Source organism: Notamacropus eugenii, chromosome 5, assembly GCF_028372415.1.
Source record: "Notamacropus eugenii isolate mMacEug1 chromosome 5, mMacEug1.pri_v2, whole genome shotgun sequence".
Classification (NCBI taxonomy): Eukaryota; Metazoa; Chordata; class Mammalia; order Diprotodontia; family Macropodidae; genus Notamacropus; species Notamacropus eugenii.
This window is the reverse complement of record NC_092876.1, coordinates 15,959,890-15,978,430: the sequence shown is the minus strand read 5'-3', so window position 1 is coordinate 15,978,430 and position 18,541 is coordinate 15,959,890. Positions and strand designations below refer to the sequence as shown.

At 38.8% G+C, this 18,541-nt stretch overlaps 1 pseudogene; it reads left to right on the top strand.

Moving 5' to 3' along the window:
* Positions 1–14,317: 14,317 nt before the first annotated feature.
* On the top strand, positions 14,318–15,253 carry LOC140508495 (olfactory receptor 14C36-like; annotated as a pseudogene).
* Positions 15,254–18,541: the final 3,288 nt, after the last annotated feature.

Genomic DNA, 18,541 nt, shown 5'->3' with positions numbered 1-18,541 from the left:
TTTTGTTGGTCATAATATTTTCTCCTTAACCTGGAAATTTTGGAATTTTTCTATGGCAATACAGTAGGGTTTCCTCCAAGCATCTTTTTCAGGTGCTGATCGTTGCATTTTTTCTGTTTCTACTTTCTGCTTTTGTTCCAATACTTGACGACAATTTTCTTTCATTATTTCTTATATTTTGGCATCAAAATTCACTTTTTATTGTAACATTCTGGATCAGTTGTTTATCTTATAAGATGTTTTACATTCTCTTTTATTTTTTTCATTCTTTATAATTAGTTCTATTATTTCTTGGTCTCTCATAATTTCACTGTTTTCCCCTTGCACAATTCTAATTTTCAAGGAATGATTTTCTTCCTTAAGATTCATGATAGCCTTTTCCAGTTCGTTGACTTCCTTTTCACAATTTTGTTTTTCCTGAATGGTTCTTACTAAAAATAAAATTACCAACTTACTCTTATTTGATTTCTGAAGACATTTTTAGTCTATTCTTTTAAAAATTAGCAGCTTTTTATTTCAATTATAATATTATTATAATCACCTCTAATGCTTTGTGGAGTATTTTGCCTCTGACCTCAGGGTCTTCATACTGTTATGTTTCAGTCCTAAAATCTGCACTCCTTTGCCCCTCCAAGCCATATCCAGTACCCCAGGCACACTATGCTGCAAATGGTCTTACTCCCTGAGAACCCTCCAGTGCCTTTGTCTTTCAGTTCTTCCCCCTGGCTTGGAACTGAGATAATGAACTTCACCTTCATATAAGTGCCTATATTCAGCAGCAACCCTGTCTTATTTCTGCGCTCACCTAGCATGTGCTTGTTTCATCTCACCCAGGACCAAATTTCAGCAGCAGAGCTAGCCCTGGCATCGCTTGCCAGCAGAAGCTTCCTCAACATCCTCCCCACCTACTCAAATACCTGACTCCCCACACTGTCCAGGGGAAGAAAATGTCTGTGTCTGAGGTCAAGGTTCACTCCAACCCAGCTGTCCCCAGTACCTACTGCTTGCTATTTCAGTGGAGTCATTCTGGAGGTGTATACATTTTATTCGTTCCAAATATTGATCTTGGGATCTTTCTTCAGATGTTTCTTCTCTTCTTCCAGGAAGACTCATGTTCTGCTGCAACTGTTGTTTATTTTTGACATTTTATATTGACTTCAGTGTCAATGCTATTGATTTGTTTGTGGAGGAAATTAGGAGAGCTTGGAATTTTCAAACATAGTCCACTGTCTCCCCAGAATCTTTTCCCCCACATATAAATTCTTAAAGGCAAAAGTTCTCAATTGAGGAAGTTGAAAAAACAAGGTAAAGCAAATACCTTTTTAAAAATTTAAATGCTAAGTTAAAAAAAATAATAAGCAATCAGCTTCACAGAAATGATGGTATTTTAAAAAATCCTCTACATGAATGCAGCATATAAAGAAGTTGAACCCACTCTTATTTCCCAAATAGCAAAGAGAAATTCTCAGAAATTTATTACTTAGAGGAAAGTAAGCTTTGCATGTAATCTAAAAATGTTGCCTGGGATTGAAGAATACCATTGATGAGAGAAGAGATGTGGAAGGCTGATATATTACAAACAATATTCTTCCTTCGCAAAACCAGGTACAGAGTCCTTTATAGCAAAGAAAGAAATGATAAAAATTAAAATGAATATATAACATCATCCCATATAGATCAAGATGTAGAAACACTAGGAAGTCAAAAGAAAAATAGAGCTCTCGACCTTATAAATATATAGCCTTATGATATTGCAGAATGGTTACTCTTTCCATTACATGTAATTCATTGGTGATGAATAATGAATAATCCTTCACCTCTTGTCCTGGGTATATTACTACCCTACTTAGCTATTACTGTTACTATTACTAGTGTTGCGGTATTTGAGCCTAATAATTTATTATTGTTGTTCTTGTCATTGCTTGTACTGAATTCTTCTACTATATTTAAAGCAAAATATCAGTAATACTTTGCATTAAGGTATGTTTTCTGTTTTTTATTATGAATCTAACATTTGATGTACTTAGAGGAGTTATGAAGTTCAAGAGAGATATTGGACAGAAATCACTTTGCAAACCTTAACACACTATGTCAATTATCATTATTCTTAACCTACAGTCTTCAGACCCCTGGCCTGCTAAGTTCCTTCCACCTAGACAAATTTATTATTTTCAGATATCTATGGAATGAATCACAACTCCATAAGCATGGCATCTAAGTCGTTTTATAAACTGGTTCCTAATCATCTATCCTAACATTGTTTTATCTTTTTTGCTACTTCAGTCACTTGAGCTAAATTGGATGGCTCACTGTTGCATGAGATCCATTCTGTGGCTTTCACTTCTGTGTAGTCATGCAAGCCATACCTCAGGAGTCCATGCATTACTACCTCTGCCTTTTCAAATCCATGTCTTACATTCAAGGTTCAACTCAGGTCCCTCCTCATCTTTCCCTCACCTATCCAGTTGCTGATTCAGGGCATCGCCCTCTATAATTACTTTGTAACTATTTTCTGTGGTCTTATCATATCCCCTGACTGAATTTCAATTCTTGGAAGAAAGGGGGTAATTTTCACTGACATTTTCGTGTTTTGTTTCCAATACCTGGTGCAATTATTAGTACACAGCAGACACTTAGGAAATAATGTTGCGTTTTGGAGCATTGCATGAGTCAGGCTTCTCTGCTTTCTTGCACCTAAATGGAACTTCTGCCATCAAGGCTTACTTAGTCAATAATGACTTACCTCGGAGGGAGGAGCCAAGATGGCGGAGTAGAAAGATACATATATGCTAGCTCCTAACCCACAGCCCATAAAATACATGTAAATAAGAACTCCCAACAAATTCTGGAGCAGCAGAAGCTACAGAACAACGGAGTGGAGGAGATATCTGTTCCAGAGAGACCTGAAAAATTGACGCGAAAGGTCCATCTCACACCAGACCTGGAGCAGAGCCCAGCCCTGCCTTGCCCTCACAGCGCTGGGGGGAGTCGATCCGAGCAAGCTTCAGGGACAGAATCTCTAGCACAGCGCAGGTACCTCCACACACAGGAGCCAAAGATCAGTGAGACAGTCTTTGTGGCTAGCCTAGAAGGGGGCTGGGTGTCACCATAACTCAGACCACCTTGGGAAGCAGCAGCAGAGGCAGCAGCAGACAGGGGCTCCCAAAGCAGGCAGGAGCCCGGATCCATTCTTGAAGTTCTCCACCATAAACCCCCTGAGGGAACTGATCCCCCTGTGGCGGCCCTGTCCTCCACCTGAGCACCTGAACTTAATCTCACACTGAATAGCAGCCCAGCCCCCGATGAAAGCCCTGAGGCTGGGGAGCAACATTTGAATCTCAGACCCTGGCTAGGCTAATCTAGAGTCGAGGTGGGTGTGGAGAGGAAACTCAGAAGTCAAGTCACTGGCTGGGAAAATGCTCAGAAAAGGGAAAAAATAAGACCATAAAAGGTTACTTTCTTGGTGAACAGATATCTCCTTCCATCCTTTCCCATGAGGAAGAACAATGCTTACCATAGGGAAAGACATAGAAATCAAGGCTTCTGTGTCCCAAACATCCAAAATAAATATTCAATGGGCTCAGGCCATGGAAGAGCTCAAAAAGGATTTTGAAAATCAAGTAAGAGAGGTGGAGGAAAAACTGGGAAGAGAAATGAGAGAGATGAAAGAAAAGCATGAAAAGCAGGTCAACACCTTGCTAAAGGAGACCCAAAAAAATGCTGAAGAGAACAACACCTTGAAAAATAGGCTAACTCAATTGGCAAAAGAGGTTCAAAAAGCCAACGAGGAGAAGAATGCTTTAAAAAGCAAAATTAGCCAAATGGTAAAGGAGGTTCAAACACTCACTGAAGAAAATGGTTCTTTCAAAATTAGAATGGAACAGATGGAGGCCAATGACTTTATGAGAAACCAAAAGAATGAAAAAATGGAAGACAATGTGAAATATCTCATTGGAAAAACAACTGACCTGGAAAATAAATCCAGGAGAGAAAATTTAAAAATTATGGGCGTACCTGAAAGCCACGATCAAAAAAAGAGCCTAGACATCATCTTTCATGAAATTATCAAGGAAAACTGCCCTGATATTCTAGAACCAGAGGGCACAGTAAGTATTCAAGGAATCCCCCGCTCATCTGCTAAAAGATATCCAAAAAGAGAAACTCCTAGGAACATTGTGGCCAAATTCCAGAGTTCCCTGGTCAAGGAGAAAATATTGCAAGCAGCTAGAAAGAAACAATTCAAAGACTGTGGAAATACAATCAGGATAACACAAGATCTAGCAGCTTCTACATTAAGGGATCAAAGGGCGTGGAACATGATATCACAGAAGTCAAAGGAACCAAGACTAAAACCAAGAATCGCCTACCCAGCAAAACTGAATATCATGCTTTGGGGAAAAAAGTCTTTCAATGAAATCTAGGACTTTTAAGCATTCTTGATGAATAGACCAGAGATGAAAAGAGAATTTGACTTTCAAACACAAGAATGAAGAGAAGCATGAAAAGGAAACAGCAAAGAGAAGTTATAAGGGATTTACTAAAGTTGAACTGTTTGCATTCCTACATGGAAAGACAATATTTGTAACTCTTGAAAGTTTTCAGTACCTGGGTAGTTCGTGGGATTACACACACACACACACACACACACACACACACACACACAGAGAGAGAGAGAGAGAGAGAGAGAGAGAGAGAGAGAGAGAGAGAGAGAGAGAGCACAGAGGGAATTGAATAGGATAGGATCATATCTTAAAAAATGAAATTAAGCCGTGAGAGAAAAATATATTGGGAGGAGTAAGGGAGAAATGGAATGGGACAAATTATCTCTCATAAAAGAGGCAAGGAAAAGACTTTTTAGTGGAGCAAAAAAGAGGGGAGGTGAGAGAAAAACATGAAGTTTACTCTCATCACATTCCACTAAAGGAAGAAATAAAATGCACACTCATTTTGGTATGAAAACCTATCTTACAATACAGGAAAGTGGGGGAGAAGGGGATAAGCAAGGTAGGGGGGGATGATGGCAGGGAGGGCAATGGGAGGAGGGAGAAATTTGAAGTCAATACTCTTGGGGAGGGACAGGATCAAAAGAAAGAATAGAAGCAATGGGGGGCAGGATAGGATGGAGGGAAATATAGTCTTACACAACATGACTTTTATGGAAGTCATTTGCAAAACTAAACATATATGGCCTATATTGAATTGCTTGCTTCCCAAAGGGAAAGGGTGGGGAGGGAGGGCTGAAAAGAAGTTGGAAGTCAAAGTTTTAGGAACAACTGTCGAGTACTGTTCTTGCTACTAGGAAATAAGAAATACAGGTAATGGGGTATAGAAAGTTATCTGGTCCTACAGGACAAAAGAGAAGAAGAGAGGGATGATAGAAGAGAGGGCAGATTGGTGATAGGGGCAATTAGAATGCTTGGTGATCTGAGGTAGGGGGAGGTGAGAAATTGGGAGAAAATTTGGAACCCAAAATTTGGTGAAAATGAATGTTAAAAGTCAAATAAATAAATTTAAAAAAAAATTTAAAAAAGTAAAGTGAAATTTCAGTGTGTCCAACTGGATGATGAGAGCAATACGAGCTCGGAATGCTCTACCACACGTTGGGCACAGATAGTCCATGTGAATATTTGGGGAGGACATCCCAAATTTGGGCATCCTGAATTTATTTTGTGCTGTCTCAAATCTTCTTGGCTCAAAGAGCACAGCACCTTTTTAATGTAGGCATGCCATGATGAGCAGTCCTCTGTCAGTACCTGTGCCGGCAGTCACATGTTGCACAGTCTAATGCAAAGTTCTTGAGAGAGAACTTGAGAGTGTCCTTGTATCAGTTCTTCTGGTCACCATGTAATCCCCTGCTCCATGGGAGTTCTCCATAAAATAGTCTTTTTGGCAAGCATGTATTTTGCATTCGAATAATGTGGACATCCCATCAGAGCTGCACTCTCTGAAGCATAGTTTGAATACTTGGCAGTTCAGCTCGAGCGAAGCCATCAATGTCTGGTACCTTATCCTGCCAGGTGATCCTCAGAATCTTCCTAAGACAGTTCAAATGGAAATGATTCAGTTTCCTGACATGGCTCTGGTAGACTGTCCATGTTTCACAAGCATATAACAACGAGGTCAGTACAACGGCTTTGTAGACCTTCAGTTTACTAGTGAGTCTAATACCTCTTCTCTCCCAAACTTTTCTTCAGAGCCTCACAAACACTGAGCTACCTCTGGCAATGCGTGCATCAACCTCATTGTCAATGTGTACATCCCTGGAAAGTACACTATCAAGGTAAGTGAACTTTAAGATTAGGGGTGGAAGGTGTGTTCAGGGAGGACTGGTCCTTTTCGGGGCTCCTTCCACCTTTGATTTCCACCTGTTCCATTCAACTCTCACCTGTGACTCCAAGAAGCTGCAGCATGTGTAGCGACCATACCTCAGTATTGTGCTATAGAAAATGATGAACTGGAGGATTTCAGAGAAGCCTGGAAGGTCTTATATGAACTGATGCTGAGTGAAAGGAGCAGAACCAGGAGAACTTTGTACACAGCAATAATCACAGTGTGAGAAGAATTTTTCTAGTAGACTTAGCCCTTCACGGCAATACACAAACCTAAAAAATTCCCAGTGGATTCTTGAGGCAAAATGCTTTCCACATCCACAGAAAGAACTATGGAATTGAATAGCAGAATGAAGCAGGCCATTTTCTCTTATGTTATGTTTTGTTTTTATTCATGGTTTCTCCTATTCATTTTAATTCTTCTATGCAACATGACTAAGGTAAACATGTATTTTAAAAATGTATGTGGAGAACCTATATGAGATTACATGCTGTCTCGGGGAAGGAGGTGGAAGGGAGGGACAGGCAGAGAAAGGGAGAGGGGAAATCTGAGATATGTGGAAGTTTTGTAGAAAATTGAACACAAATAAATTAATTTTAAAAGAAAGAAAGAAAGGAAAGCAAAAAAATGAGCAATACATCTTCGAGCACTGATGCAATTTGATGACAGCCCAGGACAAGTGGAGCACTCTGTATCAAAGAACATTTTTCAGGGCTTTTCACTACATGGGGCTACCAGAATTTGGAAATATCTTGTCTCATTCAATTGATTGATTTACTTTACATATATTTGGATGTTTCCATGCCTAATGAATATATTTTGTGCAAATGAATTAACAGTTGGTGGTACAGGTTATTCAAAATTATTTTATTTGTCTTGCATCTAATAATTTGGAGGCCCATTAGGGGTGGAGTTCTCTAAAGATAAGCACTTCATAAATTGTGGAGCTCCAGGACAGCTATGCCAATTATCTTTGTAAGGATTTCATAAAGGGAGAAAATGGACTACCAGGTCCAGGAAGAAGTCTCATTCTGGTGAGTTGTGGGTAATTGTCGTCCAGCAGTAAAACTTCATCCATTCTTTCAGGAAGTAAAGTGAGTATGAATAAGGGAGAGTGAACCTGTGGTTCAAGATATCACTGACCTATCCTTCCTATAAGCTCACAGTAAATAGACAATGGAATACTCTGCTATAAGGAATGAAGGACATGATGAATTTAAAGATATGTAGCAATATGTGACTTGTATTGTGGAAAATAAAAAGTTGAATGACAAGACATTTATTAAGTACATACTATGTGCCAAACACTATACCTAGTAATGAAGATGCAAATGCAAATGCAAGATAGTTTCTATTCCCAAAGAACTTACATTTATTCATTTTAAGAGCATGAGAGCTAGGGCTGTTGTGTTCTGGGAGGTTCAAGGATAATGAGGAAAACAATGGCTGAACCAATTGTCACACTTCAGAAATACTGCTCACATTGATTGAATTAGAGTTCTTATAATAGAAGTGGCAAGAAAAATCACAGAATTCTGAGAAATCGGTGCTATTTTTTGCTCCATTTTACAGTTGTGCTGCCCACAACAAAAAGGGAATAAGTGACTTGTCCAGGATCATGCTTTTAGTAGGTGTTTGAGGTTACATTTGAACTCATGTCTTCCAGAGTCTATTCCCAGTAGTCTATCCACTGTGCCACTTAGCTGCATTAGCATTCTGCATTGCAAAAACAAACAGAGAGACAGTCCCTCTCTATTCCTCCCTGCAATTCTATAGGAGAAGTCAACAGAAAAGGAAATTAAAGGTGGGGGAAGGCCAGCAGAAAGGGGTTAAAGGGGATACTCATAAAGCTGCATACTAGAGAAAGTATGGAGGGTCAGGAGGGCACCCTGAAGCGGAAAGAAGGCAAGTCTGGCCTTGTGTGTTCTCCCTAAAATAAACATTTTGAAAGAAGTCATGCAATAAGCGGGGGAAGGCTACAGGGGTGGAGGTTCTTCCAATGTGATAAACCCAATGGTGAAGTGCACTTCCAGGAGGAAGTTTCTGGGACATGTTAGAGAAAATCCAAAATAAGTATTTGAACTGAAGCCTAGAAAGAAAATAAGACCCAGGCTGTTCAAATGTTTGGGACTCCTTACTTCATCAGCCAGAGGGTTTCTAACTTCTCCTAGGTTTGTATGGGATTCAACAGAGATTGGGGTTAAGCATAGACACCTAATACATGGCCAGGGTGAGGCAAAGGCACGTACTCCAGAGAGGTCAGGCCAAATGGGTTCCTTCTGCACAATGTGATATTGAGTGGTCCAATTTAGAGAACAGAAGAGCAGCAATCGGGCAAAGAGTGGAGAAAGCACAGGGATGGAAACATACACTATGTTTGTCCTATTGAATCCACCACCAAGAACCAAGAGAAACTAGGTAAAATGAAATGGTCAGTATTATTGCCAGATGAATCATGTGGTGCATGATCTTTTGCCCAGTAAAGAGGTGGTTGATCATGGTGCAGATTGTTGCATACTCCATCTGATGTGGTCATTTTATTTGTTTATTTTGATTAGGCATTTTTTTTTTAAAGATATAAGTATTTTAAGAAAGTTATTTAAACTTAAATTTGATATGAAATTCGAATTATATTAATAAAATAGTTGAAATAAAGTGATTGTGTACCTGAAACTACTCTACCCATATACAGATAAAACCCACGATAATTGTTATATTATGTTCCTAACAATTTCCCTAACCAGTTACGCATTTATTTCATTCATATGATTATAAAGACTATGAAGAACTTACATTTTCCACCCAAATAAATGAAAAATCAATTTTACTTTAAATTTTTTAAGATATGAGTGACAGAGTAGTAGAATGTAGGAATCGTAATAACGAACATCTGCTAGTATGCCTTAATGGGCAGCTAGGTGGTATAATCCATAGATTTTTGGACGTGAAGTCAAGAAGTTTCACCTTCCAGAGTTCAGATCTAAATCTCCTCCTCTTGTTGGTTGTATGACCTTAGACAGTTCAGTTAACCTTTTTTTTGCCTCAGTTTCCTTATCAGTATCTGGACAAGAAAATAGCAAATAATTTCAGTTTCTTTACCAAGAAAACTCCAAAAGTGGTTATGAAGAGATGGACATGACTGAAAATACTGGACAATAACATGCATTTATATTTCTATAAACCTAAAAACAAGTCTCACGATATGATTTAGTTTTGCTTCTTTCCATCCAAAGACAATTGTCTCCTTGAAAATATTTATGGATTTTCGAAGTTTAGCTGGACACCAGGGATACTATCCCTGAAGGCAGGACCAAGGCTTTATATAATAGGCAGCATTCCAAGAGCTGACTTCCAGCCAAATGAGAATTTCATGATTGTTCTGAGATGATAGAGGATCTCTTAGAATCTCGTGCCTCTCCTAAGAAATTACTGAGTCATTGTACCTTCAGTGCTAAGGTGCTGTTTATCAGTTTGGAGTAACATGAGTCATGACAGCAAGTGTGAGCAAAGATCTCCTTTATTTTATATGAGACAAGAACAAGTAAGTTTCCATAGAATGGTCCTTCCTTCCTTTCCCATCCCTTCGCTTTCCCTCTCACATAGTCATTCTTATTTTATTTCCTGGAAAGAGATGCATGGTTTCAGAGTAATGTAGTTAGTGCAGTGAAGAGCTCCCTCTGCTAATGTAGATCATAACCTGTTCTGAAAATTCTCTCCTTAGACAAGTAACTGAGCACAGAGAGGCTGAAGGTCACCCAATTAATCTGTCAGAGGCAATAGCTGAACCTAGGTACTCCAAACATAGAAGCTACCTCTGTATCAACTGTGCCATGACACCACTCCTTCCATATTAATATATATCTGCATACACATATGCTTATATGAAAATGGAGATATCTAAGTATAGACAAGTATGTGCGCATAATATGAGTAGATGCCACACATTCATGTATAACGGTTATGATTATTATTGCTGTTTGTTTTTCATGTTTGAGGAGATCAATGACTTCACAGATAATGTCTTGACTCATGAGTGAATTAGATTTAAGTGAGGCAGAGTTGTACAGTCGTCAGCCTCACTCTTCCAATGAAAGTAGGGTGTAAAGAATTGTCTTTTGTCCTCAGAATTCAGAAGGAGTAGCGTTAAGAATGTGTGATCCTGTTCAAAGAGCTGAACTTCCCAATATCCAGGAAATTAGTTGATCAGCTTGCAGAAGAGGAAGTGATATGCCATTTCAGATGGTGTTTTCTTACCTGGAGTTCCATGCAGCAATAAAACCTTAAGTCTGGTCTATCTCTTTATCTGTCAATTTAGCTGTCTCTCTCCAAAGCATTTCTTTTAGTGATCTAATCCCATAAGTCAAAGTAGTTGGTATAGTTGTCCCATAGGTAGATATGCAGATAAAGTCAATATTGACAGTGTTTGCATACAGTCAAAGGAATAAAGATGATCAAAGACTTTTTAAAAAATTGCCAATATTTTCAAGGTTCAGATGGTCATGTATGGGATTAGTTGAAAGGGTGGTATCTTAACCTGAAAGAAAATGACTGGGATTTATATTAACTATATTCACATTTGTACTGTTTATATAAGTGTATGCATTCACACACACGTTACAATGCATTGTAACATGGGTGTACATACACACATATACCAATGTACACATGTTGCACACATATACAACCATACTCATATCTTTTTATGAAGGGCAGCTAGGTAGCACGGTGGATAGAATGCTGGGCATGGTGTCAGGAAGACTACTCTTTTTGGTCTCATTTGGATTTGTCTTGGCAAGGATACTGAAGCAATTTGTCATTTCCTTCTCCAGTTCATTTTATAAATGAGGAAACTGACGCAAATCAGACTAAGTGATTTTCCCAGGGTCATAGAGATAAGTAGCTAAGACTGGGTTTGAAATCGTGAAGACTCTTACTGATTCCCAGCCCAGTGCTCTAGCCACTCTACCACCTAGCTGACTCATGCCTTGCCCTCAAGAATGTCACAGTGGGGAAACTACAGTGTAATGTGAGAGTTGGTAAGAAATAATTTACGTTACATACATACATGAAATGCATCAGGTGTGGAGGTACTTGCTGCAGTCCATGCTACCAGGAAGCTAAAAGCGGGTGTATAAATGGGAGTAAAGGAATTCTGAACTACAGGGACACTAAAACTGATTTACTGTCCACACTAGGTCTGGCAAGGACATGGTAAGCTTCTCCACTAACCTTGTGTTGAAATTGGGGCCATGAGAGGCAGAGAGAGGGTTTGGGTGGAATATGGAGAAAGAGCAAAGGAATGGAGAGCAAGAGGAAGGAAAAAAGAGACAGAGAGTGGCAGAAAGAGGGACAGAAACAGGGACAGGTGGGTAGATGGAGGGAGAAGGAAGGGGCAGAGAGAGAGACAAAGAAACAGACAGAGACAGAGGAAGAGAAAGAAAGAGTGAGTGAAGGATACAGAAGGGGGAGAAAGATAGTCAGCAAGAAGGAGGGATGGAAGGAAAGAAATAAAGAAAAGGAAAGAAAGAAGGAGAGAAGGAAGGAAAGAAAGATTAAATGCAAATATTTAACAATTAAATGTAAAATACTTTCTGAAGTTGGGAGAAAGAATTGGAAACTGGGGGAAGAAAATCCATAAGGGACTCAAGTAGGTTGTGGCACCTAAATTGGGACATTCTGTGATACAAAAGTTAAAAGGGACGTAATTCCTGGCATGAGGCATAACTCTTGCAAGTATTCAGAAATCGGGTGTGGGGGTAGGACATGGTGGAATGCAATTCTCTGTTCAGGAAATACTGGCCAACTTGAAAGGAATATGGAATGGCAGAAGTCAAAAAGAAGCCAGGTCGGTGAAAGGCTTTAAGTGCCCAGCAACTTCATTTGCATTTTAACCTAGAGGATATAAGGAAGTACTAAATATTTTGAAACTGGAAAGTCAAGTGGTCAGATTTGGATTTTCAGGGAATCACTGGTTGTTTTGGAGAGACTGCACTGCATGAAGGAGCTCCTATGAGCTCTCTAAGTCAAGCAAGGACATGACTACAGTCTCCAAGGTGAGAGATTAACAGAACTTGAACTGGTGCAGTGTCCTTGGCAGTAAAAAGAAGCAAATTGCTATGAGAGATGTAGGAAAGTGATGAGAAGATTCGGGAACTGAGGATGCTAAAGGGTAGATAATTTGGTATAAATACATTAGGCACTGGAGTTTAAACATAAAGAAAAAAGACAGAGACAGACAGAAAGAGAGGGAGGGAAAGAGAGGGAGGGGAAGAGAGAATCACAAGCATTCATTTCAGAAAATAACATATTTAGTGCATAGGCCCTGATTGGTATCCTTTTCCTGAAATTGTATTTCTAATAATCTAATTTCACCTAACCTACGTTAAACAACTTATCCTCCAAAAACTGATCATAGGGGAAAATTCCTATTTCCATTGCCTTCACTAACACTCAACAGAGCCTTGAACTGACCCAATGATTCTGAAAAGTAATTTGGAATTATTCTTCGATATCCTTTAACAAAGAGATTTCACTTGTAAATGTATTCTACAAAGCAGCAAATGAAAACTTATAGACACATAAAACTTGTACCAGTGCTTAGTCTCTTCCGCCAAAAACCCTTATTAATTGATTAGGGAATGATGAATGAGAAGCAGAATAGAAAGGAGTCATACAATCTGATAGAAGAGCTGTTACATGAGTATACCTAAGAAAAAATATGTACAATGATTGCAACAATGACAAAGGAAAAAACTGGAACAGATTCATCCTAATTGAATGCTTGGAGACGATTACTAAGCTTGGTCTCAAAATGAGAAGAGCCAAGTCCTTTCATCAAATCTTTGTTGCAATGGAAAGGGACTGTGGGGAAGATACTATTCAAAATATGCCAAACTTTCTCAATGTATTGGCTGGTTTTATTGAACTCCATCCCCTTCGTTTGTGTGAGAAGAAAAGAATCAGGATTTGTTGAATGAAATGTTTTTAGGAAGTTATCAGTGGAGGGACATATTGGGAAATCAAGATTATCTCAAAGTATGTGCAAGAGTTACTTGAATTTAAACTTCAAAATCCTCAAACCCTGTAAAGGTAACAATTGAGTTCTACAATTTTCTTGTGCATATGAGATTTCTACTAAGTTGAATGTCAACTTGACATCTTGTGTAAAGTTTGGAGGATGAGACTAATCAGTGTGTTGTTCTTTTTTTTTTTTTTGGCAAACTCTTAGAGGATAAAAATATAAGCAATAATAGTAGCTGGAAATTATATATTGTCTATAATACATCAGTTACTATGTTAAATACTTTACACCTATTATCCCATTTGATCCTTTCAAGAGCCATGAGAGGTGGATGTTATCATTATTCCTATTTTAGAGTTTGGACAACTGAGGCAGTGCTGAAGTGACTTATTCAAGGTCCCACATCTGAAAAGTGTCTGAAATCGGTTTTGAACCCAGTACTTCCTGACTTCAGACACAATGCTCTATACAGTATGCTGCCTGGATTCCTGGAGGCCATTGAAATCTAACTTCACTGGCTCATCATGGAATGAAGGTGACTATAGATATTCAAATACACTGCCATCAGCCACAATCCTGAATGACTTTGGATGTGAGGTCAGGGATGCACTGAATATGTGTGGAATGGAAAACAATGTGATGCAATTTTTCATCAGGTTAGCTGCATGGCAGTGAAATCATCATTGACATCAAAGTTCAAAGAGGCTGGAATTTTTGCTCCATAATATCCAGGTTCTGATCTGAGTTGTTAAACGATTATCCACAACAAGGAGAGAAGTCTTGGGTCCTTAATGTAACCAACAGGAGTTTATAAAGGAACATGGATAACAATTTTAGCCTCCTAAAGGAACCAACATATTATTCAAAATGTCTTATGTGCCAACAATAGTACAAAGTAGAATGTCTTCTGTTTTCAAATTATAGTTTTCCCTTGCTCCTCACGTCACTGGATAAAAGATTCAGGAAATGTTTAACTTTACCATTGTGAGTGATTTTTTCCTCATGGGGTTTTCGGATATCTGAGAGCTGCAGATCATCTGTTCTTTGATTTTCTTACTGATTTTCTGGGGTACCCTGTTGGGGAACCTGCTTATTGTCATTGTGACCACTATTGACAGGCATCTTCACACCCCCATGTACTTTCTCCTGAGGAATTTGTCCATTGTGGATGCCTGCTACATAACTGTCATTCTCCCTAGAGCATCCATCAACTCTCTGCTGAATAGCAGGGCCATCTCGAAGAGTGAGTGTGTGACTCAAGTGTTCCTTGTGCTTTTCCTCAGTTATATAGAGTTGACCTGCCTCGCCATCATGACCCATGATCGCTATGTTGCCATATGCCACCCACTCCACTACGCAGTGATCATGAGTCCCCAAGTCTGTATGCGGATGACTTTAACATGCTTGCTTACTGGTCTCTTATATGCAGGCTTTCACACTGGTTACACATTTCATTTGTCTTTCTGCCAATCCAATGTGATCCATCAGTTCTTTTGTGACATTCCCTCTTTACTCAAACTCTCTTGCTCTGATACCTTTAGTAATGAAATCATTACAGTTGCCTCTGGACTGGGAGTTGGAGGTGGCTACTTTATCTGCATCGTTGCTTCATATACTCAAATATTCTCCACTGTGCTCAAGTTTCCAGTGAAAGAAGACCAAAGAAAAGCCTTTTCTACCTGCATCCCCCACATCATTGTTGTATTGGTGTTTCTGATTTCAGCTTTTTATGTGTACCTTCAGCCATCTTCAGTTTCTGCATCCATTGCGGACATGGTTCTTTCTGCGGTCTATTCTGTAACACCACCCTTCTTGAACCCCATCATATACAGTCTAAGAAACAAACAGATAAAAGAAGCTGTGAAAACAGTAGTAAAGAGAAATATTTTTCCTAGAAGATAACAAAAGCTATAGATCTCTAAGTTTTCCAGTCTTCTTACACTTTGGTTATATACTTCCACTTTTCCCATATTTCCCTCTATATGTTCTGTGATCCAGTGAGAGTGTCTTTTTGTTATTCCTTCCACACAACAATCCATTCCTTAGCCGTGGGCATTTCCATTGACTGTCGCACTACTTGAAATGTCCTTTCTTATTGTCTCTGCCTTCTGTCTTTTCTAGGTTCCTCCAGGAGAAAATCCAAATCCCATTCTCTACAGGAGGCCTTTCCTCCTTTACCTCCTTCACTATTAGTGACTTCTCTTTGATCCTTCGCCATTAAAGTGTTTATATCTTACTTGTAAATAGTCCTTTACAAGTTTTCTCATCTATCAGAAGAGAAGACATTGAATATAAACCCTGGGTCAATGATTTTGCTTATTTTTGCACCAAAGTCTTTTGAAATCTCTTCTCTCCAACCCCATGGTTTATACGGACCCATGAGTGGCTTTTTCAAAAGATATTTAGAGCTAATGGTTCCTTCCATCCTCAGAGATGGCACACTCTTGCACACTCCAGCCATGCTCCCTGTTTAAGAACATTTAATCAGGATTAGAACTTCTACATTTGATTTCTCAAAAATGATGTACTTTTCTTCAAGTAAAGTAAAAAATCATTTCCTTTCCTGTTTGTAGAGGAGAGAACATTCCAGTAGGTGTCTGGGTATTTGAAGCCCTCCCTCTCACTAATTTATCATGCCACTTTGTCACAATTGGAATTTGTTTTCGAAGTTCTTCATGTCCTCTTTCATTCCAGGTGTCATTTATTATACTACAACGTTACATATATTTTCCCCTTACATCGACCTTCACCCAAATTTCCTCCACTGTGATTGCTAAATCTGGTTGCTGGTTTACATAATATAAATGTTTCTTCATATACCATGCAATCGTCATACCCCTACCTTTTTTACACCTTTTAAATAAGACATGTGAATCTATATTTCCATTCACAAGACTAATTCCATGGAATCCTTTCATTTTCGGTATATAGGACATATTCAATTAATTCTTAGTGATACCCATGAGGTCAAATGTGTCTTCTAGGATTCAGATCTCCAATTCATGTAATTTGCCTTTTAGATTTTTAGCATGCATAGACTATTATTATTATTAGTAGTAATAATAATAATAATAGTAATATAAAACATTGATATATCACTTTCACTTTTGCTAATCATGCGTTAAACATTATTTTGCTTTATCCTGAAAAGAAATATTGCTGCCAAATTCCACAGCTATCAAGTGAAGGAGAAAACCCTACAGGAAGGCAGAAAGAAACCATTCAAAAATCGAGGAGCTACAGTCAGGATCACACAAGACTTTGCAGCTTCTACATTAAAATATCGAAGGAATTGGAATATGATATTCTGCAAGACGCAGGAGCTGGGACTGCAACCAAGGATCAATTCCCCAGCAAAGATCAGCATAACATTTCAGGAAAGGAGATGGACGTTTGATGAAACGAGGGATTTCCAAACCTTCCTGGGAAAAAAGGCCAGAACACAATAGAAAATTAGATCTTCAAATGCAGATCTCAAGAGAGGTATAAAAACGCAAACAGCAGAAAAGAAAACTTGTTACTCTATTTGGGGAAACTGTTTACCTTCCCATGAAGGACATGGAAGAATATGATGCTTGTTAATCTTGAGAATTGTGAAACTATTGTGAAATATAAAAGGGATATACAGAGATAGAGGAAATGAGTATAAAATAAATTATGTTATGATAAAAATGTGATTTAAGCATGCAAAAGTATTGTAATAGGAGATGTAAAAAGGAGGAAGCAGAAAAGGGTAAATTACATTACTGGAAGAGGTAATACATTATATTACATTAGAAGGAAAGAACAGAGGGAGATGAGTATTGTTTGAGAGATGCTCTCATCTGATTTGGTTCAAGAAGGGAACAAAAACTTGATTAAGTATATAAATCTAACTAGCTCTATACGCAGTAGGAGAGGAAAGGAGAAAGAAAGGGGAGGGGAGGCTAAAAGAGGGAAGAAGTAGAAAAGGTAAAGGATAGTAAAAGGGAGGGAGGCTAAAAGAAGGAAAGCTGTGAGAGGTGGTGGTCAAAAATTAAAACTCTGTTGTGGAGGGGAAGGGAGAAGGGAGAATTAAAAGCACAAACTGTGGGAAAGAGGATAGAGGGAAAGACACAAGTAGGAATCATAGCTGTGAATGTAAATGGGATGCATTGTCACATAAATGGACAGGGAGATGAATAGCAGAATGGATTAAAAGCCATAATCCAACAGTATGTTGTTTTCAAGAAACACATTTGAAACAGGGGGATACACACAGGGTAAAGGTTAAAGGCTGGAGCAGAATATATTGTGCTTCAGCTGATGTAAGAAAAGCAGGGGTAGCAATCTTATCTCAGACAAAGCAAAAGAAAAAATAGATGTAATCAAAAGAGGTAAGGAAGGAAACTATATCCTGCTAAAAGGCACCATAGGCAATGAATCATTATCATTACTAATTTCTTAGAAGAGAAAGTTAAGAGAGTTACAAGAAGAAATAGACAGAAAAACTATATTACTGGGGGACCTCAACGTCTCCCTCTCTGAATTGAGAAATCCAACCTTAAAATAAACAAGAAAGTGCCAATAACTAGTGCAGCAGAGGCACTGTGGTTATCGAACATAAAGAAAGAAGAGTAGGTGGGCTATGCTAGCCTGTACTATCTGTACATGACTGCTTTATTGATCTGAGTGTCAAGATTTATACACTCTTTTAATCAAGCAAGAAAGGTTATTACCATGAGAACATTTTTAGTTTTCATCTTTTACTTCCATATTTTAGTTCCCTCTGTGTAACAACGTAGGGGGATGCAGTCAGGGTCAGGATGATCTAATCCTTGCTTATCAGTAGTGGAATGGTGAACCAGTCCTGAGAACATCAGATTTTACGCTAGTATAAGTTTCAAGTAAAACTTGGGCAGCACCTCACATTCTGGAATCCATCAGCACTGGCCCTCTACGTCTCCCCCTTTTTTCCTTGCAAGTAATTATAGTACATGTAGGTTTCTGCCAGTTTTGACAAGAAACGGATGTAGCTTCACAAGGCTGTTAAAGAGAAATGTGATGTTAGAATTGGAATTGGGGCCCAAGTACAAGAACCAAGGCACCCCATGATTCACCTCCTTAAACAAACAAGATCTTTTGGGATAAGGGATGAAGGTTTTGGCTCCTGAAACTGCTTCCTCGTGAGACTGGGCTTAGAGCTGTCCCTGCCTCATAGGGTCCCCACAC